Below are 25,099 nucleotides of genomic sequence, written 5' to 3'. Positions count from 1 at the left end.
AGTATTTTTCCTGAATCTGTGGTGTGTCAGTATGATAACTAGGTCAGAGGTTATACTAACTGCTTTCAGTTTCTCTGTGAGAATTCTGTGAGTTGAAGCTTTTGAAGTAGTTCATGGACACTGTGCATGAGACAGCCCACATCCCAGATTGTCTCCCTTAACATTTTGGCGGGAAACTTGTTAAAACTTGTGGCAAACATTCATTTTGTCAATAGAGTAAAATATTGTATTCATAGAAATTATTATAAATCATATTGGATAGTTATGCAGATTCTCAGAAACACTTGCATTATTATATATAAAAAAAAGCCATCACACTCACACACACACATACACATACATACACACACACACACACACACACACACACACACACACACACACACACACACACATATATATATATATATATATATATATATCTGATCTCACTGAGTTGTGTCTTTGTTGAGCACTATCCTACTTGCTGTCCCTAGAATAAATCTGTCTGCTTTATACAAAATAATGCACAGCAAACACATTTTAGTAACCAGATTTTACAATCATGCTAACCTACTGCTTTAAAATATATCACATGACATTTCTTCCAGAATAGAGTTATAAGATTATTTATGCTTATCAATCAGATGAATTAAATGAGTTATAGTAAAGTATATGTTTGGAACACAAATTTTTAACACAGATTATTATGCTGCTGTTAAGTAGATTTTCAAAAACATTTAAATAAATGTTTCATTTTCTATGCCTTCTAAAATAAGACATTTACTTACTACAAGAAACTACATCATTTAGACTCATTATAACTGGCATATTTTATGAATAGAGTATTTTTCCTGAATCTGTGGTGTGTCAGTGTGATAACTATGTCAAAGATTATACTAACTGCTTTCAGTTTCTCTGTGAGAATTCTGTGAGTTGAAGCTTTTGAAGTAGTTCATGGACACTGTGCATGAGACAGCCCACATCTCAGATTGTCTCTCTTAACAATTTGGGAAACTTATTAAAACTAGTGACAAACATTCATTTAGTAGTGTAAATGCATGTAAACATGACAAAACCTTCACAATGTATTCCACAGACCATTACAGCCTCTTACTTCTTTTCAGAAAGAGAAACAAATTGAATCACAGCTTGCCATTAAATCTTCAGATATTTTGACTGGTTATGAAACAAAACATTATAACTGACATATTTTATGAATAGAGTATTTTCCTGAATCTGTGGTGTGTCAGTGTGATAACTATGTCAAAGGTTATACTAACTGCTTTCAGTTTCTCTGTGAGAATTCTGTGAGCTGAAGCTTCTGAAGTAACTCATGAACACTGTGCATGAGACAGCCCACATCTCAGATTGTCTCTCTTAACATTTTGGTGGGAAACTTATTAAAAACTAGTGACAAACATTCATTTAGCAGTGTAAATGCATCTAAACATGACAAAACCTTCACAATGTATTCCACAGATCATTACAGCCTCTATGTAAGTGAAATTAAGCCCAAAATTACCAACAAGCAATAAAACTCAACATTCTTCTCCCAACTCAATTTTTATACAAATCCTATTATTCACTGTGCCCACACAATCAAAAGCATTTCTATATATTAATAAAGAAAAGAAAAAGAGTAGAAAATAAAAGGGAGTGAGGCAGAAATAAAAAATGTAAGAGAAAGCTGTAAGAAGTATATACAATGGAATGTTACTTACTGTTTATATTAATAGAGTTAAAAATAAAACATATTATTTACTCTTATTTAGTTCTGATTATTATTAGTTAAAGCATAACAGATTATTTACAAACAGGCATAAGCAGTATAATCAAGAAAGTATAATTAGAAATAGCATTTGAAGAACTTATAAAAACTTTTACAAGGAATAAATATGTTATTATTCTATTAATGATATTTTCATTACTGTTCTCTCCTGCCCTCCCCACCCTTTACCCACTACATAATCTAAATAGAATGTCATTGTTTAAACAAAGAAAATAATAAAAGGAGAAGGAAAAAGGTAAAGATAAAAAAATGTATCAAATTACTAACCTTACTTCTTTTCAGAAAGAGAAACAAATTGAATCATAGCTTGCCATTAAATCTTCAGGTATTTTGACTGGTTATGAAACAAAACATTTCTTTGCACATAGAGAATAACTTTGATTAAATCTTTTCCAAAATATTTGTGGCTTTATGGAAATGCAGGAACTATATTCAAAAAGATTAATAATGAACTAAAATGATGAGAGAGAAAAAAAACATATAACAAATCATTTGTTTTTTAGTCTCTTCTTCTTCTCTGAAGTCTTCCACGAAGCTTCAGTTGCCAATCTCTTTAATGAAGAACTAGCCCATTCCATTTCTTCTATTTTATCCAAAATCCGTTTTTCTTTGACAAACAGTAAAGCAGAGTCTAAATCATCGAAAACCTTAGGACCATCAGGAAGGAAGATTTTAAGCTTGGCAGGAAACAGAAGGTATGTTTTAAACTGTGCTTTTTAAGCTCCCTTATTAGTGGCAGAAAAACTTTTCTTTTAGCTATTACCATGGAAGAATAGTCATTGTCAAAACGCACAGTTGTCTCATTAATCTTAACAGGAGCTTTAGCCCAAGCAGATTTAAGAACCATCTCTTTATCAAAAGATGATAGAAATCTAACTATAACTGATCTAGGATATTTTTGTTAGAGTTAGTATTAGCTATAGATCTATGTGCTCTTCGATACCAAAAGTGAATGCTTCTGGTAAGTCTAAAGTTTTAGGAGCCAAGTTGTTAAAAAGAAGTAATATTGTTACCTTCAATATTTTCTGGCAGTCCAAAAATCCTAATGTTATTGCACCTAGATCTATTTTCCAGGTCATCCAGCTTTGTTTGTAAATGTGTATTTTGTTTCAGCAGAAACTCAATGTTGATTTCCTCTTCTTGGATTCTATTTTCCATGTCATTCACAGCTTCTTCTATGCCTGTCATCTGGTTCTTCTGTTGTTGCAGGTCTGTATGTAACAGGTCTATTTGTTTTGTAGTTTTTCTATGAAGGTGTCTATTTTAGTATCCATTTTATCAGTAAGTTGCTGGATTATAATTATCAGAGACTGAAGTTCTTTCTTGATGCTGGAGTCTTGAGAATTTGTCTTACTGGAACTCATTTCAGACTGATAAACTGACAGGAAAATTTCCACAGTGATTTCTGACAGGAATATTGTTAAGATTTCCTTTCTTTTTTAGATATAGTTCAAGAACTATATAAAACAAACGTATTTAGAAAGAAAATTACTTCAAAAATTATTTTTTTAAGTAATTAATTCCTGTCAGTGTAATGAAATTGGTGGAGCTGAAGAAATCTGCTGCTATCCTGTGTTCATCCTTGGCCACGCCCCCTTAAATCCATATTCTTGATACCATCCATCTAAAATGAAACCACAACAGCCGCCAACCAAATAAAGCAACAAATCCCCACATAGACGCTTGAACAAAGGAATCATTCGGACTGAACAGAACAGTGGCAGCCAACCAACTAAAACAGCAGAACCACACAGAGATGCTGAACAAAGAAGTCATTTGAATTCAACACTGGGCCAACAGTGTGAACTGATCCAACAACAGGAAACCCAAAAGACACTTTGCAAGTACTGCAAGGGTGCAGATCCAAAACATAAATCTCAACACAAAAGAAATGGCCAGCTCTCCACTTCAGTGAATATATTAGGTACTTGAATGATTAACAAATCATCAAAAAGCTATAAAAGCTCCACAAAAATGCAAACCAGTTTCAGCCAAAGCCTTCATCAGTGCCAATATCTATAAAAACGTGAATCACCAGCACATATATAATATCAACCCCTCCCCCAAGTAAAAAGACCTCCCAAAAAAAGACCCAGTCATAATATATCATTTAAACCAGGAGGGAACAATGCCCCCAACTTAATAATCCAAGTACATTGTTTTTTATTCAACACTTCATGCCAACCCAGCTATTGGGTAGGATGTTCTAGTTCTGAGGAGGAAGATGACAGTTTGCTGGTCAAATATGATTAAGAAGAGAATAACATTAGTAGGGGTGCAGGCAGATGCAACATGTGTAAAGCTGAAGTTAAATATGTTGTCATCCCAGGTGTGTACCAGGATTATCTGGTGTATGGAGGTAATATTGATAAAATGTAGGAATCGTTGAGCATATTTATTATTTGGTGTATAAGTGGTCCAGTTAAGGGATGGGTAAGTGACACAGGGCTAATGTATTGGGATTAATAGGTAGCAAATTCATCTTATCAAAGCAGTCATAATGGCCATCAGGAAACATGTGGGTGGTTTCTGTTTGTCAGTAATGTGGTAACTGACTTTATTTAGTGTGATATTCACTTTTATCATTCTGGTGCAATATATGACTTGCACATAACAAGACTTAACAAATCTATTGTGTCTTGTAGTGACTTTGAAAAATCTCAGAATGTAAAAACACCTATTTTACAGAAATACATGACATGCATAGACATTTCATATCATGAAACTAAGAAGAAGATATCTCGTACTGTTAGATTATAGATTGGTTTGCTCAGACATATAAGGAAAGAGGTTACCAACAAACTTTGTAGACAAGAAGCACTCCAATAACATGAACGATAGTGACTTGCCAATTCAGACAAATTGTTGTTTATCTTGAGGCTAAATATTTTCAAATTCCTCTTTGTGTTTTCATTGAACAGATAACCATAATATGCACTTTATTTTCAAGTAATTTGTAATCTTTGTAATTGGATCTATTGATATGAGGCAAGCTCTTACCAACCTCTTAGGACCAGGACTCAGAACATATTTAATTTGGCACATAGCAAAAACAATATCTATTAGTTTGTTATAATCAGCATAATCACATTTTATCCTACACAAGTTCAATGTCCAAATCACCTTATCTCCAGCAACCAGTCCTGCCCAATGAGTGAATCTTGAAAAATAAATCCCCCAGATTCTCAAAAGCTTGCATGGAGTGCAAGATGAGTGCAGGAGCTCTCGCAGGCAATATGTTTGCCATGCGATCCAGGAACAGCTGGCAGGGGCGTGCACGAGAGCTCAAGCACTAATCTTGCACGAACTAAGCCCTGGTATGCAAATCACCTCATTTGCAGGAGAAATTCATGCAAATGAGGGGATTTTGCAATCCAGGAAGCTTGCAATAGTCCGTGCAAAACTAGAGCAATCTGCAGAAATGTACTCGGTTAGTAACTGAGTACATTTCTGCAAACTACAAAACGGAGCTATGACAGCTCCAAATAAAGGCTGCATATTATTGAGTAAGCATGCCAATGGCCAAGTAGAAGGCCATTGGCATTGCAAACTGTTTTAAATAAAAAATATATATATATTTATTTTTTGCTGATCTTGGCTGTTTAAGCATAGGGCAGTGTCACGCAAATGGGATTGGGGGAAAATAATAAAATAAACCTAAAATAAGCATTCTAACTAAAATCAGTATTCTGCCATGCAAGTCAATGACAGGCATAAGAAAACATGGCCAGTGAGTAATGGTTGCTAAGGGGGGAGGCCCAGTGTGAGACATGTAACTATGCATTAGCAGGCAATCCTATGCAAATGAGGGAAAGGTTAGGGAATCCCAATTTTCCCCAGGGTGTGACGTAGGTCCCAAGAGTGTAAGAGTATAAATAGCTGGGTGCAAGACTAGGATATAGGTGACATCATGGAGGGTGTGTGTCAGGCATACTGTAAGCAGATTGGAGCCCTGTGGCATGGGATTGCTCCTAGCTTAGCTAAACCTGCCTACCACTCTTTACAAAGTGTAAGCGATTGTGCGCGCCACGCATCGGGTTTTACAGGAAGAAAAAGGAAGTTAAACCAGGAAATATCAGTTCTGTGCACATTTGAGCACTCCGTTTGTGTGGCGCACACATGGGCTTAAACAGGGAGGCAATGGAAAGGGAAAACAGCAGTAGGAAGGTAATCAAGGAGAACTAGCTTAGCTAGCAAGTGAAATGTATCAGAATCAGCCAATTACACCGACAGCAGACCAGCCCAGCCCAGAACACTACTATAAGCAAAGCAAACACCTTCCCCTCTGGTTTTTCCACAATCTCCACCACTGGTGTATACATGCGGGGAAATTTTAGCAAACAAACCAACAAAATGAGAAGGGCTGCAGCAGGCAACATAGAACATCATGTGCAAGAGGCTGAGGGTGGTGAGGATGTGAATGCTACCTATCAACCCACAGTGAGGAGACGGAGAAGAGTGTACAGACCTAGGGTAACCTACCAGAGGCTATATGAGCTGGAGATAGTGGAGTGCTATAGGGTGGACAGAGACCTCCTACAGCAAATTGTTAACCTGTGCCAGCCACACCTGACACACCAAACTGGCTGAGGGGAACACATCCCAGTGGATACCAAGATATGTGTAGGCCTAGGTATACTAGCCACAGGTACCTCCCAAAGCACAACTGGGGATATCATGGGGATCTCACAGGTATCAGCATCGAGAGTATTCCACCAGTTCCTGGATGCCATGGCAGCACATGCCAGTGAGCACGTATATTTTCTCAACACATGTGAGGTGTTGACCAGCAGTATGAGTCTCTTCCACCAAATAGCAGAATACCCTGGGGTAGTGGGTGCTATAGACTGCATGCACATATGCATCAAAGCACCAGCCAGTGAGCAGGGTAGGGTCTACATCAACTGCACGGGCATCCTGTCCATCAACTGCCAGGTCGTATGTGATGCCCAGGAAATTATAATGAATGTGTGTGCTAGCTGCCCTGGAAGCTATGACGATTCACACATATGGCATCTGACACAGCTGTACCACAGATTTGCCAGTGTGGACATCCCCTACGGTCACCTAGTGGGGGATGCTGGGTACCCACTGGAGCCGTGGCTGATGACACCCATCAGAAATGCACACACATCTGAACAACAATGCCATAATGAGGCAAACGCACAGGCCAGACATATAATACAGCATGCGTTTGGGATGCTCAGGTCACGGTTCCGGTGTCTGGACACATCCAGTGGAGCCTTGCAGTATTCCCCAGCTACATGTACCCAAATTGTTATGGTATGTGTTATGCTACACATTATGATCCTGCGGAAAATACTGCAGAAGGAACAGCATGGGGCAGAGCCACACAGCCCCCCACCAATGCCAAGGCATGTACAGGCACAGAGTGACTTGGAGGAGGAACAACCTGAGCCTTCCCCAGTAGGCAGAAGGAGGTGTGCCCAGTATGACCTGGCCTTGGCAAAGAGGCAACACATAGCATATGCACTGACACAGTAGGGACCCAGGAAATGACACCTCTCTCTGACTCGCACAGACAGTAAAAGGGATACCAAACATGACACTACCTGTGTTCAACCATGTATAGGGAGTGTACTATGTGCATCCAACATAGGCAGCCCTCCAGCACCATCCTCAAGTCTGGCACACCCTCAAGGTAAGTCAAACAACCTACTAATTGCCAAATGGAGTAGAATGTGTTGTTACCTGTAGCAGACAGTAGACACCCATAGTGGTACCATGACATCTGTAACACATACTGGAGTCACCATAGTAGTCAGTACTACACAGGGTGACAAAACCCACTGCAGGAAATGGGCTGAGCAACATGTGTGTCCATAAGACCCACACATGCCAATCAGGAAGGTGCACATACCCAACAATAGTTTCAGCCAGCAGGACAGGTGTAGACAAACACAAACGAATGCTGTACTATGGCCTCTGAATGAGCCCTATGGGTAACCCCTCCCCCAGGCCTACACAGACAGACTACAGCAGGCCAGGCAGTTAGATGTAAGTTGTGAAGACTAGGAAGTCAGAAACTAATATGTAGGCAATTAAATCTAAGATCTGTAGTACACTGTTCTGCCTCTAGCCAGCATGATAGGTAAGACTACAGACTGAAATGGAGTACCTGACATACCAGTGCAGTCCTAGCAAATGTGTACAAGTGTCAGGTGTGCCCCCCATCCTACATACACTTAGAGTAACAGTCAGGTGTGCCCCCCCACTCCTGTGTAGAAATGTAGAAACAGTCAGGTGTCCCCCCCTCCGCTATGCAGAAATGTAGCAACAGTCAATGCCAAATGACCGATGGATACCCTGCTGACACAGCATGCTACCTGTCAGTGTACAACACAAAGGTCAGCACCACAGTACAAACTATCTGGACTTGATCCACACTTGCTATACAGATGGCCATACTGGGCATGCTCACAGACTTAGAGGAATGAAGACAACGTTAGTCAACAATATACTGAAAGGTCATACTGGGCATGCTCACACACTTAAACACATGAAGGCCATGGCTGCAAACACCAGTGGACATATCTGGCAGTTGCAGTTCTTAGTGCAGAAAAATGTCAGTATGCACCACTCCTGCCTCTCACACACAGTGGATAGGAATACAGACACATATGAATGGACAACACACTATAATAAGCCAAAGGTAGACAGACGTGTGGAAGAGGGTGACTGTGACAAGGAGCCATCTGGACCTGTCCCACCAAGCACACAGCCAAAGGGCCCAAACACATGAGGTGCAGATGTCACTCACTGCAGATACTAGCCACCAGTATCTGTCAGCATAACAGACTATGTGGTGCACGTGCCAACTGTGCAACATGACTATACAAAGAAGTAGTCATCTAGTAGCTGTATACATGTACCTGTGACATATGACCCTGTGTGTGCCCGCATGTGGCATGTCAACCCCTACATGAATGGGTTATGGCCCATGCACACACTGCCCTCCCCAAAGCAGTATTATGGCAAGCCTGCTGAGGTCATCCAATGTGTAATACACCTTTGAGAGAGCTGTAGCTCAGTAATCTCCATGGCACGTCCCATAACTGTGTACTGCTGTAGTGATAAACTAGTTAGGTAGTAGTTCTAACCCCAGACTTGGTGAGTATGTGTTTATGTGTGTGTCTGTCTGTCCCTGACTGAGTAGAGAGAATTCCTTTTTACGCTATTCACACTCTGTACAATTCATATACTCAAATTTGGCAAGGCTGCTGATGTCACTCACCTAGAAATACACCTCTGGGAAAGTCATAGCCCACTAATCTCCATAGCACATCCTCTAACTGTATACTGCTGTAGTATGATAAAGTAGTTAGGTAGTTGTTCTAACCCCAGTCCTGGCAAGTGTGTGTGACTGAGTAGAGAGCAATGCTTTTTAGGCTGCTCACACTCCGTACACATCATATACTCATCTTTGGCAAGGCTGCTGATGTCACTCACCTAGACATACACCTCTGGGAAGGATGTAGCCCAGTAATCTCCATATCATGTCCTGTAACTGTGTACTGCTGTAGTGTGATAATGTAGTTAGGTAGATGTTCCAACCCCAAACTTGGCAACTGCGTGTGTGTGTCCGTGTGTCTCTGTCTTTCTTTTACTGAAAAGAGAACAATGTTTTTTAGGCTACTCACACTCCTTAGAATTCATATACTCAACTTTGGCAAGGCTGCTGATGTCACCCACCTAGAAATACACCTCTGGTAAAGTGGGAACATAGTAAAAACATATATGTCCACATGCACCATTAATGGAGTTGACAGGCACAAACAGCATATGTCATGCATGAATAGGTATTCCCCCCCACAGCCAAACACATTTTCCCTGCAATACACTACCAACTGTTGCAGATCTCATAACCAGGACCTTACACGGCAAGGGCACAAGATGTTAACAGTACTCCATCCCACCTGTATGATGTCAGGCTCGTATCAGTAATATATCATGCAGTACAGTCAGGATCATAATGACTCCCATTTTGCAGTCAGCTGTTATCTTTGTTAGCCAGAGTCACGTACTGTTGGCCTGTACTTCAGAGATGCAGATGCCAAACAACAGTGGTTCCAGTTCTGAACCCTAAGGTAAGGATGAATTTGGAGTCAGTTACACCTACAGTTTGGGTTCTGTCAGTAAGCCATGTGGCAAACCATCGAGTGGCATAGGGATGTATGGCCAGATTAGTATGTTAATCTATGTTTGTAGACTGGGGGATGGTGTTGAAGGGCTTGGCGAGGTCCACATAGGCTTTGTGGACTGCCTTACCCTCTTCAACAGCTATGCAGACTGAGGCAAAGCAGTCAATCAGTTTCAGGAGACAAGACTGGCCCTCCATGAGCCCAATTTGTGTGGGGTCCAGTGTTTGAGGGTTACCAATGTCTGCATTTAAAACATCCCTGATAATGCATTCCATGGCCATGCAGATCAGGCGTGTCAGACTTATGTGATGGTAGTTCCAGGGATCACAGGTGGATCCCCCCTTGTGGAGTGGGATAACTGCAGCTGTGTGTCACTCAGTGGGCACCAGGCCTGATGCAAGGCTATGATTTCACATGACAGTTAGGTGAGTTGCCATTCCATTTTGTAGTTCATGTTGTACACAGCCCAGGATGTCATCTGGTCCCATGGATGCTGTATTCTTAGCTGTGGGTACTGCGTTTACTGCCTGTGTGGCCATGATTACTGGGCAATTGAACCCTTTTTGTATTGACATGGGCCCTTTTGGGGGTGAGAGGAGGTGAATGTGCCACTAAATCAATCTGCCAGGAAATTGGCACATTCCATGGAAGCAGTCTATGTAATGCCATTCTGTTGCTGCTCAGAGCACTTCTGAGCATTGCCAGTTAGAATTTGGACATAACTATAGAATGCTGTGTGGTTATCTGTGGAATCTGTGGTGATTTTAGTTACATAACCAGCTTTGGAGGATTCCATGAGGGATCTTAATGTCTTACTGGGGTTGGTAAGGGAGTTGTTTGCATCTTTGGATTATCTTTTTGTCTTCAACAGTTGTGTACTCTGTTAATGGCAGGAGACCACCAGACTGGCTTGATTATTTGGGAGGTGAGTGTCGTGGTTCTATGTGGGATGCCAAGTATCATGCACAAGTGGCTGTGCTTATACAGTGCCTTAGTGCAGGATTCATCAGTTGAACTGTCAGCTCCTGTCTCCATGGGTGTCACAAACATTGTCACTTCTGCCTTGAGTAGCATGAAGTTGGCCTTGGAGAGGTCTTTTATGGATAACTGTATATACATTCCTTTCACATGTTCAGTTTGATTAGCCTATGGTGGGAACTTTGGTGGAAGTGCAGTTTTATGTACTGCTGTGATGTGTTAGTGGTTAGTTACTGTAACTCTATTGCACAGGGTCCTGGGTTCATGACCTACAAAAGCAGGTTATTTTTGTTCTGGCCAGAACAGCGGTTAACGCCTACAGACTAATTAGGTAATTTAGGTTAGTCACACTCAATACAATTCAAATGCCCTACTTTGGCAATCCTGCTGATGTCAATCACTGTGAAGTACACCTTTGGGGAAAGAATACTCCAGCAATCTATGTGGTGTGTGCTATAACAGCGTAATACTGTAGTGTGTTATAGAACTCTGGTAGGGGTTCTATTCTCACACATGGGAGTTGTGGATGCTTTTGTGTCTGTTCCTATGCCTGTGTAGAGAGCAATGCATGTTTGGCTAGTCACACACACTACAATTCATTCACCCTACTTTGGCAGACCTGCTGATGTCACTCACTGTGAAATAAACCTTTGGAGAAAAAGTACTCCAGTAATCTCTGTGACGTGTTCTATAATGGCATAGTGCTGTAGTGTAATAACTAGTTAGGTAGGGGTTCTAATCCCAGATGTGACAGGTGTGTGTAACAACTATACCCAATGTTGAGTGTGTTTCTAACATCCCTTATATGGTGCCCCATAGCATAAGTCACAATATCCACTGTTTGGGAATACCAGTACATAGTCAGTCACAGGTTCAACAGCCTGGACTGGTAGGTGTGTGACATAGATATGCTTAACTTTTACTCTACCAACCCACCCTGACTTATCTTTGCTTCTGTCTGCCTCTCTCACTCCCTCTCTGGTGGATGTGGAGACTTACACCTGCTTTGCTTAGGCAGCGGCATGTGTATTGTCAGTGATGCTCATGATCAGCTGATGGCCTCTGCATGGATTACAGCCCCCCTCTAGCTGATTGCATGTGGAACAGCTGTGGTAATATTTCCATAGCCAATTGCGTGGAAACACACTCCAGTATCTAGGAACATCATGTTGGTTTTGGGCCTTTTCATTCACTGTGAGCAGGAACTAGATCTGTTGTTTGGCAAACAGCATCAGAGATGGATTGAGGACTTGCCTCTGACAACATACACTGTGTAAACAGGCCAACACACAGGAGGGGGATGTGCCTGTCCTGACTGCAGACTGTAAGTGCTGCTATACTGCAGTTGGGGTAATATTGGTTTAACAGGGTGTGTGTGGATATGGCTGTCCTACGTTACTTGTCATGTCAGTGCTATGTTTATGAGGAATCCCCATCTGTAGGGTCATCTGCAGACTGGGCAGTGTGTGTGGTGCCTTCCTAGTGTTACCCACAGAGCACCTATCTCTCAACTGCAGAAGGTAGTGTGAGGATTGCAGTCAGTAGATGGTGACAGCCGGGAGAGTTACTGTTGTCATATCCCTCATAGGACATATGTTGCATCAAACCCTGTTACGACAGGAAGTGTATGTGGTCATCGCAATGACATGTCAATACTGGCCTTGTGTTTGTGCCTCCATCCACAACCCTGTCAACCTTTGTGCATATGTCATGCAGTGGGGGTGCATATGTTCTGTACACCATATTAATTGACAGCATATCTGATAACAAGCCAGTGAGATATCAGACTGCTACACGTTATGTATAGTAGGGGTTATATTTGAGGACATAGCCTGGGCATTCTGTGGTTGTGTGTACAGTACTGAGGTATGTTTAAGTCTGGTAATTGTCAACAGTGTGGTGTATAGTGCATATTTACCTTGGCCTGTGTAGAGACTGTGGTAGATGTCATTGTTCTTGGTCCTGTTCTATCTGATGTTACATGCTGCTCCACTGTATGTCACCCTATCAGCTTACATGTTTGTAGGGGCGAACACACACATGTCCCAAACCACAGACAACCATCGGACCACACTGTGTAGCGGCCCAGTATATGTAGGGTTGTTGTGTGAGTGGCTCATATGAGGATGGTGTACATCAGATAGTCCATATACTGTAATAGTACGCTAGCTTACCATATGTGGCTGTGGCTGTGTTCACATTGGTTGTGGTTATGCACTTTCACACAGGTGTCTGTTACTCTGTGATGCGACATGCCTGTAGAGCCTGCTATCTATGCAGGTACATGTGTATTCCCACATAGGAGATGTAGCCCAGTGTTGGGTCAGTCTGCCTGTAGCCTGCACTGTGCTTTGTTACATGCCTAGCAGCTTACTGTACTTATCCAGTGAGATGCCATGTCCAGATACTTGCCAGATGTACTGCTGCCTGGCCACCATAACAGTCATGTATGTCAGACAAAGCAGTGGGATGCTGTTCAGATGTATGTCAGTAACTAGTGGATAATATGTGGCCATGGCACCTCTCTACCAGCGGTTATTATGTGTCAGGACAGACAGGGGTGTATGAATGCATAACCTATGGGGGCAAATGTATACCAGTATGTATGTGTTATACTCATCTACATGGCTGTTAACATCCACATTGACAGGCCTGGTCCACGTGTCTTCCATGAAGGGGTTCTGTGTATACCACTGGATTGACCGTAGTGTGTCAGACTGTCCACATATATTGGCCATATCGCAGCTGTAGTCCACAGGGGTGTTACTGTGCTAGCAGTGGCACTGTACTATGATGACCTTAGGATGTCTGTAAGTAGCCGATGGCGCACATGTTAACAGCAGATGTGGCCTCCCACACACACCATTTCTGTGAAGACAAACCCTTTTACAGTAGCAATAGTCTACAAATATACCTGCACTACATACGTGACATCCCCTTGCACTGAGAGGTTGGGACTATTGGGGCTGAGGTAGGGCTCCACTCCATGTGCAGGACATATGGTGAACATATATGTATATATAAGTATACATATATCCATATAGATATGTACACATATACATATCTTGCTTACTGTATGACAACAGTTTTACACATATGTGCCTGTGTTCCAGTCTCTGTCCTCCAGTTACATACCAGGCTTTGCACATATGACATGCTGTCAGGGGTTATGTAGTGGGCTGTGTGTATGTCATGCTGTCATTCCTGCCATCACTCCACTGCTGTTGTGTCCCCCACACATACTGGGGGGTTGGGGCCATATATGTGTGGGTTTCACCTACTCAATACATGTGTGCCCTAATGCACTCCAGAGGCCAGTGTATGTAACAGTGGTATATGGCCCAGTATTAGTGAGCGTAGGGGGGGTGCGCCATGACTAATCTAGGCTGTTACAACATGTGTGGGTATCTGGGATAAGCTGCCTTAAGGTATTTGGATGTACTTTACCATACAATCCACCTTAGGTAAATGCAGGCCTACTGCCTCCTGCCATACGGGATGTTCTATTTGTCAGTGTGATTCTGATGGTGTCAGGTATGCCTTGTTATGTAACAGATACATCCCATTGTGTCAGCTGGGGTCTGTACCCCCTAGGGATTGTGTACAGAGTGTAGATTGTGGTTGCTGACCTATACATCTGCATTACATACTGTTGATTATCTGGTATGCTGTGTCCCAGTCTGTCATTACTAATGTACTACTTGAAGGCCTCGGCCTGGACAGCAACATATGTCAACCTTTCCAGACTACTGTCTTAGTATAACTTTTTCACAGTTGCATTACACTGTTCATATGGATGTCAGTGTCTAAACAGCTATATGACATGGCATACACAACTGTCATAGTACACAAATAAAGCGTTCACATTCATTTATGCACACCTGTGTGTGGTGTTATACCCTTTGATATCTCTGTGGGTATATGTTGCAGGCTATGAATGTCATTCATATGGGTGGCTCATACAGTTTCCAGTTGGTAAGATGGTGACTGTAGGAATACTGGCTGCTGCATATTGTGTGCACGTACTACATATGTATATTACTGTACAAATCTCTGTGTGTGTATGTGTAGTTACATATACCTGTATCTGCATATATATGTCTGTGTATATGTATCCAAGGGATGGCCATGTCATGTCTGGTCCTGGTTATGGGATCTGCAACACTTGGTACTGTATTACAGGAGGGTTGTGCTTGGCTGGGGGGGGGGGGTATACCTATTCGTACCAGACATATATTGTGTGGGGCCTCTCAACCCCATTAACGTTGCATGAGGACATATATGTTTTGTTATTTCCATGCATATATGGAACAGCAGTGGCCATTACAGGAGCATGCAGGTTTCATTGATGGCAACAGGCCACCAGTATGGGTGCATTTTAACATGGCACATGCATAGAAACAAATGTGAATATTTATAAACCATTAGGACATATGTCCCAACAAATGTATGGAGTGTACACATACCAGTTGAGGAGTGTCATTGGGTTATTTTGCACATATGGTAGGGGTGAGCGAGTTCAATTAACAACTAATATATCCTTGTAGTTTTCACAAAATTCTTAGTCACTGCAGTGATCTTTCCCTTACATGTATTATTACCCTACTCAATGGCCTTATATTGTACACTGGTATGTTTATAGATTATTATATACATGACCTGTGTCTTACATACAGGCATGACAGGCTGCAGGTATTCATGCAACATATGTTTCAAATTGCTGTTATACACTTTGGGTGAGGTGCTAGAATGATAGGTTTGTTTTCATATACATTCTCTGACTATGTACACGTTTGACTATCAGTTTTATGTCATTGATAGCTGCCTACATTTCTTGGATCATCACACTGCATTTTCAGGGGAACAAGGTACAAGGCTGGTGAGATGGGCCATTTATCTGGACATGCTGGACAGATTGGAACAGTTGTGGGGTATGAATATGCATACAACTTTCAATTTGAACATTCTAGCAAATTCTGTACAGTTGTTGGGTGTAATTATGCATACAGCTTTCTATCTGAACATTGTAACAAAATCTGTACAGTTGTGGGCTATGATAATGCATACAACTTTGTAGCACTCCCAGGATTCAAGCCCCTCCTGTGTGTGAAAAAAGATTATAGCTAACATCACAGTACACTGTGCTATCAGGGAACTGATATAACACTTTCGATTGTCTTCTATCTAAGTCTCCCTAACTTGTACAATATGACTGACCTCTTGGCACTTCCAACATTGTTATGCAGGACTTCATACACATTTTATTTGCATACCACAGTGTGGGTAACACTGCTTAAGATACAATAGTACTATTTATAGTATGGAACAGATTGCCAACATATTTGAGAAGAGTAATCAGAAGCACTCCAGGGGTTATACCTTTATTCACAGACTATTACACATTTATTTCTACTGGTACAACATTTTCTAAGGCTCTTATATTTATTTGTCATGACAGTACATGCAGATTAATTACTAACCTGGTTGCAACGCAGCTTATGCAGCCTAGCATCATGGGCTTGCTGGTTCACAGCCCGCTCATCTGCAGCTGTCAAAGAAGTACAGTGATATTTAGCTATACCTATCCATAGTATACACAAGCTAGGCAATTATTTACTACTTAGTAGAATGAGTACTTAGTACTAGGGCATTGAGCATCTGTCGAGACTCCCGGATCCACTGTTCCAGTAGATCGCCCCTCCACTGCTTCAGGTCAGCATGGTGGTGCCTGACCTGCTCACCAGTCCGGGGGATACCTGTGGCACTGGTGAGGTCACCAGCAAGACTGTCCCAGGCCTCCATTTTATACTGCGAGCCCTGGTACTGGCCCTGCAGTAATCTCTGCTCATGGTGTTTTACCAGGAGCCATACCATGATTTTTGACTCCTGGATGCCCCAGCGCTGCACTCTAAATCGAGTGCCTTCACCCACACCAGCCATTCTGCCTGCAGTTGGAAGCTACAACCAGTTATGAGAAGTATTCCTGCCTGTGGGGTTTAAATACAGCCAATTTCCTGCACTTTCCTGTGGTTGGCCAGTTCAGAAAAGGCTAGGCTATGGGCACACCTGCATACATAAGGTTGGCACTGCTTAAAGAGGTATGCCACTAGGCAAATTGAATTGGCTTCCCTACACATTGCTTACACTTATTAACTTGAGCTGTGCTGCGGTTAGCATTGCTTAATAGTTAATTAGCACTATATTTGCCATTTGGCAGTGATTTATTATTTATTACAGGTTCGATATGTGTCTGGTATTCATGATTCTACACTTCTACTATTTCGACACTTTATTACAATAACACTTCACATCTATGCTTACTGCAGTACTCCAGTTCACATATTTATGTTATGTAGCAGGTTATACCACTTCACACTATACATAGATTCAGTTTGCATGTTTGGTTTGATTTTTCTGTGGTGAGGATTAATTTGCTGATACCTCGTTCATAGCTATTGCTATGATGGCTTTGTGGTTAACTACTATGACCTTAGTGTGTAGGGTCCTGAGTTCTAGCCGTGCATCGGCAGTTTATTTTGTTGCTGGGCAGAACATGGGCCATTGGGTACAGAGTGATTAAGGCACGTTAAAGCTGTTGTAAGCGGGTTTGTGTGGGTTTGCGTGACGGAAGCACTGCTAACCTCCGGGTACAGTTTCTTACACTTAGTTAGCTTCTACTTTGCTTAAGGCTTAATACTGTAGGCAATGCTTACCCCCACGCAAATGCATTTAAACACACTTACTAGTGCTTATATAGGCTTACTACTGCTTATTTGTGCTTAAACCTGCTTACTATTGCCTTATTCATTATGACACTGACACTTCACATGTGCATTTAATGCAGTACTCCAGTTTGCATTTAAATGTTATTATGTAGGTCATACAGCAAAAAGATGTAAAAATATGTTCATATACAGATTTCACATGGAAAATGGTATGTGCTGCAGTGGGACATGAACTAGGAATGCATGTTTGCTAGGTGGATGAGCTAACCACTACACTATTGCTGTACTGCTTTATTTGCCTGTATATTCCTTGTTATCCTCTTAGGCTTTTCAGCTGCTTTAACCGTAGCTAAGTGATGGGCAAACCCGCACACCTACAGTTAACTGTACTCAGGGTTTTAAAAAAAATAAATAAAAGGGTTTCTTCATTTTATTTATATGTACTGTTGCTGTTGAACACATGGGGACTGTTGGTGGGGATATGCGGACACCTATGAGTGGTCTCGCTCATTTATTTTTAGTTTCTGCTGTTCTACTTTGCAGGGGCATGTTTATTCTGAGAGCTCTGCTCTCAGACACACCCTCTACAATTGTCCATGCTCCGTGTAGGATTACATTAATATGCATGGCGCTCTGCCATCCTCTTCCTAAACTGCCACTTCCATGCAGGACTAAATTAGTCCTGCATGGAAGATTAGTAAATCAGGGGGAATGTCTTATCATGACAATCTCATATGCAAAAAATATTGTGACTTTCTTACAATCAGTGGAAGAAAAAACTCTCCACATTGTCAGCAGACTGGGCTTCACAGTTTGTTGACCACCCAAAAGAAATCGACAGGATGACTTAGTGCAATAAAATTGTTTCTAGATGCAAATGTACTTCATACTATAACAGTATTATGATAAGAGATATGACAGGATATCCAGTACCTAGTCATTTGCAGTGCAGAAAAGGAACTAATTTGTTTTGGTTTAGGGATGCCATATATCTCATTCATCTATATTATTATTCCAAGTTCCCCTGAAATAATCCAGGTGACACTCACAATAAGTGCAAGAAAGATAGAAATATTAATGTATTAATGTCTTTATTCATAGCATGGGATTTTTGAAGCTGTCATATCTGACAACGGCAACAATACAAAACTCAGGAAATCAGTTTTATCTATTTGTGAGAATTCAGACAACTTTCAGTGCAGAAGTACAAAGTAACGGACAAGTGGAGACAACTATACAGTAAAAATATAAGAAAGAGCTTTGGCAAAAAGTATGAAGCTGGTTATCTTGCAGTCTTGAAATATAGGAATAGTCCATTGTAAGGACTTTCTCACCAGCTCAGTTATTAATGGATAGAATTTTAATAAACAAATGATCAATTTTAACTTCATTACTAATGACTAAAAATCAATGCAAACTGCAGCTTGAAAATGAAGTGGTCAGTCAAGCAGATGGACAAAGTCCTATGTTATTCATGGGGAGGAATGAAAACTGTATAGGAGAAATCACTGGCATTTGTATAAAACAAATACACAGAATTCCAACAAACAAAAATGTGTCACAAGTGCTGTCACAGGAAAACAGAGCTGTGCGAACTGTGGCAGCAAATGATGTAGAGACAGGTTCTTCTGTTTGTACCTCCTAGTAAATCTGAATTACTGTAACAGCTGTCCATAAAGGAAGATTAGCCCTAGAGTAAATGTTCCTATTAAACATACCAGACTTGAAAGATCATTGAAATCAACCTGGTATATATAGTTTGAGAGCTGATCATAATGGAAGAGACTGAAAGCTACATTTATTGAAATATCTACTGAATGCAACAGCAAATATCTAATTGTGATACACAAAAGCCTGCATCATGCTTAGTGTTGAGTTAAAAATATATCAAAATGATCTGTATAGAGTAATGCATTCTGTCTCGTTGAATGTATATAAATGGGTTAACTAAAAAAAGGAGAATGTGTTATATGGGGGTATATAGCTTTAAATATGCTAAAGCCTAGCTAAAGGAAGTTGAATGTCATGTGGTATATTTCTTTCTAAAGGAATCTTAGAGTACAGGTTTCATGTCGGTTAGAGACACATCCACAGTGTCTGTATATTTTACTAAGCATCTTGACAAACATCTAGTTTCTTCCCCTTCCTTAAAATATGCTGGTTGCGAACTCCTTGTCTCTAAGACATGTAAGTTGGTCTATCAGAACTTCAGTGTTACCCCTTCTATGATCTGTCTGTCTAGCATCCAAGTTACTTTTTAAACATCACAGAAGATGGGAACTCTTTGTTTGCTATAATGATTCAGCTAGAAAGGATATGTTGCTGACTGTAACTGGCACACAGTTGGAAAAAAGTTTCATGAATGGTTAAGCAAAGAAGCATGGATGGTCAACCAGCTGAAGTATAATAACATAAGGATGAGGATGTTACTTATTCATAACAATACTGTAAAGCTGGGATTAAGCTTTGGTTACAGGATAGTCAAAAAAGACAAAAACAAATAGTAGCTAGAAAGAAGCATTATCAAAAATATTGTAAAGAAATATGAGATACCAGAATAAAATTTATAAAGAAAGAGGGTACATAACTTATAGCAATTCTTCAGTTCATGGGTGAACCTGGAAATTAAATAAATAATAAAGCAGGAGCAAAGAGATTTATTTAGAAAGATTGAAGCAGTTACCCAGAAAGCTTAGTGTACAACATTCTGGACATTTTGAACACAACCTAAAAAAAGGCCATATGATTGGTTCAATGAGTTAAAATATCAGGAACATTTCTGCAGAGGGACCTCAAATAAATCAATTGGGGGGTATTCAGTTAAGGCTACATGATAATTTTTGACCATGTGCGTGGCGCTGCATGATGCACACACGGCCAGAAAAAGTTTTATATTTAGTAAACTATGCTTAGCAGTACACACTCATGCACAAACATGGAAACTTTCGTGGCATGCAAATTACAGCATAAGTAACTGAATTATATGCTAATGAAGCAAACCAACACAGTGGAGTGATTCAATAACATCTAAAGCAACTGTATAGATTCCATGTTCGTGTTGGCCGTGTTTTTCCAAAACTTTCTGAATACAGCCATGGAAAGTAGTCTACACAGAAACAAGAGCAAGTAAAAACTCTTACATTTGTACAGAACTGACCTTAACATGTAACACCACATATAAGTGCAGCTTCACTCCCCCATTCCAAAATGCAGAATATACTCATAAGTAATGCTGGCTGCTAAAATGTTTAAATGTCATGAAACAGATTATTATTCTATAATGTAAGCATATGCATTATGTAGTTGATGGATTACAGTCCCATTTTATTAAAACATGTATTCCTCTGTTACAACATTCGGCTCCCATGCGGTTTCCCTGCCTACACAGTTACTAACTGTATAGTTTCCAGGCTGTCAGCATAATAAAGATGCAAATGAGGTCAAAACACATTAGAATTGCTGAATCTCAATAAACAGTAACCGTGTATGGATGTTCACTTTGTGTAGGCACTTCTACAGTGTTCGTGTTGAATGCATGGTAACAGTCAATGCTGACATCAGTGGGGTTTGTCAGGTTACACTTGTAGAGGTGAACATCTAGGGCTGTGAAGGATGAAAGTGCATGTAAGCAATGCACAATTCGCAAGTTCTGTGTTATCCTCATTATTTGGTTGTTAAAATGTGTGGTCTTTGTCCGGTTTAATTTTTATTTTACTTTGCTATTGTTTGCACAATACATAGTGCAACCATGAGAAACAACAGGAATGAATGGCAGGTTTCTTTGGGTTGTTATTTAAGTATTTAAATATTCCTGTGGCAGCACATGTATATGTTAGGGCTGTAATATAGATGGTCCCCGGTTCGTCTACAGGTTGTGCAGCCTTTCCTTCACTTTTTATGGTCCATGTTTGCACGATATCACAAAAATGGAAGAAATATTAATTTTGCTTATGCTTATCTTATTTATGTGAAGGTGCACAGAGGTACGCAGAGGTGCGCATAGCACACTAATGAGCAAGCACCAGGTGTGTGTGCATAAGCAGGTGAACTGCATGTTAATCAACCAATACAACAAGGTGGAGCTATTCAACAATGTATAAATTATCCATGTAGCCTCCTTTCTGGTTTTTCCTCAATCCTTCACTATGATTGGAGTAGAGACAAGGAAATTTTAACTGACACAATACTAGGGGCTGCTGTGGCTATTCTACACCTGTATGTGCTAGAGGCTGATGCCATTGCTGCTGGTGCTTCTGACAATAGGCCTAGGCCAAGAAGGAGAAGAGTGTTCAGGCCCAAGGCAACTTTCCAGGTGCTACATGAGCTGGAGATTGTAGACCACTACAGGGTGGACAGGAACACATTACAAGAACTCTTTGTGATCTGCCGCCCTCAACTCAGAGCCACAGCCAACCAAGGGGAACCCATCCCAGTGGAAACTAAGGTGTAGCCCTTAGAATATAAGCTACTGGTACTTTTCAAAGACCAACTGGGGACATGATGGGTGTGTCACAGTTATCAGCCTCTAGGATCCTCTACCAATTTCTGGATGCTGTGCTCATACGTGCCAGTGCACACATATTTTCCCCCCCATACTTCTGAGCAGAGGGCCAGCAATATGGAACTGTTTTGCCATGTAGCACACTACCCTGAAGTACTGGATGCCATAGATTCCACTCATGTACATATTAAGGCACCACCTCGTGAGCAGGGTAGAATCTACATTAACCACAAGGGATACCATGCCATCAACTGCCAAGGCATGTGTAATGCCCAGGGAATTGTCTTGAATGTGTATGCTGGCAACCCTGACAGTTATTATGACTCGCATATCTGGCACAAATCACAGCTGTACCAGATGTTTGCTAAGGGGGACATCCCTTAGGGCCATTTTCTTGGGGATGTCCTGGAACCATGGCTGATGACACCCATCAGGAGTGCCCACACACCCACAGAAAAACTCCATAATGAGGCAAACACTCAAATTAGAAACATCATAGAGCATGTGTTTGGGCTTCTGAAGTCACAGTTCTGGTGCTTAGATATATCTGGTGGAGCTCTGCAGTATAATCCACACACATACTCAGATATTCACAGTATGTGCTATGCTGCATAATCTGATCCTTCGGAAACAGCTGCAGCAGCATCAGCAAAGGGAAGGGACACACATTCCCCCACCAATGCCTAAGTCATCACAGCCACAGTTAGAGGAGGACTCAGAGGGGGAACCCCCAGCTGCTGTCTCTTTAGGCAGATGTAGACATGCTCAGTATGCCCTTGCTTTCTCTATGAGACACTGAGTAGCACATTTACTGACCACCAAGGGACCTATTACCTTTCTCCTACACACATACATATAGTAAAATTGATTTCAGGAAACTCACACAACCTTTAACTCCCCATGCATTGGCTGTGTACTGCTTGTATCAGACAGAGTCAGCCCTGAACTAAAGGTGTGTCAACTGATGCATTTACAAGCTAAGTCCTGAACCTAGAGTGTATTCTTTGCTAATATTATGGTATATCCTTGTATTTCCTAACTTGGTACAGTTAACAAGTAAACAGTGGTAGATTTGTACAGAAAGTACCTTAACTTGTGACACCAAACACTTATTTTACTTATATTTGTCCATTAGTAATTAGTAGGCCTCAGGCATGAAAGATTCACACAGTCATACCTTTGAAGAATACTGATGCTCCCTGCATGGCCTCAGTTTAGCACCATACCTTTGTACTATTAAATCATTAAAGACAGAAGTTAAAAAGTGATGATACACATTTCAGACTTCAGACTTTTTTGTGTCATAACAGTAACTGAGCTTTGATCTCCCCCAAAGAGGAGTGCACCCTTGTTCCTGCTATAACAATAACTCAGCTATGCTACCCCCAAATTACAGTATATGCATGTTTGTGCCATCCAACCTGGACTTTATTTGTTGGCAACTGCATATCATATTATTCTCAGTTAATATCCTCTCACATGTTAAGGTCAATGAAATGGAGTAGCTTACACACTGCATGTGTTAGATAAATGATGAATGATCAAGAAACACAGAAAGCTGAGACAGAGCTGTATATGTGTAAGCATAATTATGACAGGTTGTATGATTACTAACTGCTCTATGTCCAAATATAGCAAAGAGAATGGAATGTACAAATCACAGCTGATGGTTTGATAGCAGTGCACATTCTGATGCAGTTGATTGTGTGAAGAATGATTTCATTTCTTTGATGCAAAGCTGTATGTGTGGCAAAGGGGTGTAAGGCACCCCTCTCTGTTTTCTGAAGCTGTACTGGCGTGAGGGTTCAAATCCTGACATATGTAGAAATTTGTAATGTGTACTATCAATTTTTAGGGTCTATATTAGATCACCAACTGCTTAAAGAAGCGAATAGTGATTAATCAACCCTATGTTTTATTTTACATTTTATTTATTTTACATTTGTTGACTGGGATAGTCCGACTGGATGCATGTCCATTTTCAGCAGAGGCCCGGGGAGAAAAGCTCCAAGGGTAAGCAGATACAGCATTACATAATACCAGCATTACATATTACAAACAGACTATTTACAGAGATTACATAAGTAAGCAAGTTAAACAAGTTCCACAGGTTACAGTTAATCCTGAGCGCAAGTCAGGATTAAATTAAATTACACATTAAACTGGTTAACAGATTTTTACACATTCTAGAGAGAGTTAGCCAGGCTTGATACATTGACATATCCAGTTAAGTGACAAATGTTGTTTGAGTCTATTTTTAAATTGACCTAAGGTGGAAAGTAAGGTAATATCAGCTGGAAGAGAGTTCCAGGATCTACTTACAGAGTTTGCAAAGACAGAGTCACCGGCTGTGTTATTAATTTTGCTAGTCTGAATTAGTAGTTTGTTAGAGGATCGAAGCGGTCTAGTATTGTTATAGGGCGTGATAATATTTTTAAGTGCAGGAGTATTGTCCGGATTATAGAGGATTTTATAGGCCATAATCAGTTGGTTATACTGGATTAGGCTGGGTAGTTCAAGCCACCCAAGCTGATTTAGATTGATGCAATGATGTGTCCTAAAAGGCAGCCCAGTGGCAAACCTGACAATGTGATTGTAGCAAATTGAGAGTTTGTTGAGGACAGTCTTGTTTAAATTCGAGAGTAGAGGGGATGCATATAGAAGGGTTGAAAGAAGGTGAGAGCGAGCTATGGCAATTTTAGCTGGAGGGGTTAGGAAGGCTTTTATTCTGTAAAGTGACCCTAGTTTTTTATTGATGGTTTTGATAGTTTAGTTAACATGTAGGTCAAATTTTAGATTATTGTCTATGATGACACCTAATAGTTTTGTAGAGAGGTCAGGGGAGATTATTGTGCCATCATTTGAATTTATGGTAAAGGTGAAAGCGGTAGACCTACGTGTTGGTGAAAATAACAGCATTTTAGTTTTTTTTGGGATTTAGGATCAGACGAAGTTCAGAAAG

Source organism: Protopterus annectens, chromosome 10.part0 (genome assembly GCF_019279795.1).
Source record: "Protopterus annectens isolate FY-2018-M chromosome 10.part0, PAN1.0, whole genome shotgun sequence".
Taxonomy (NCBI): Eukaryota; Metazoa; Chordata; order Ceratodontiformes; family Protopteridae; genus Protopterus; species Protopterus annectens.
This window is presented reverse-complemented; position numbering follows the sequence as displayed.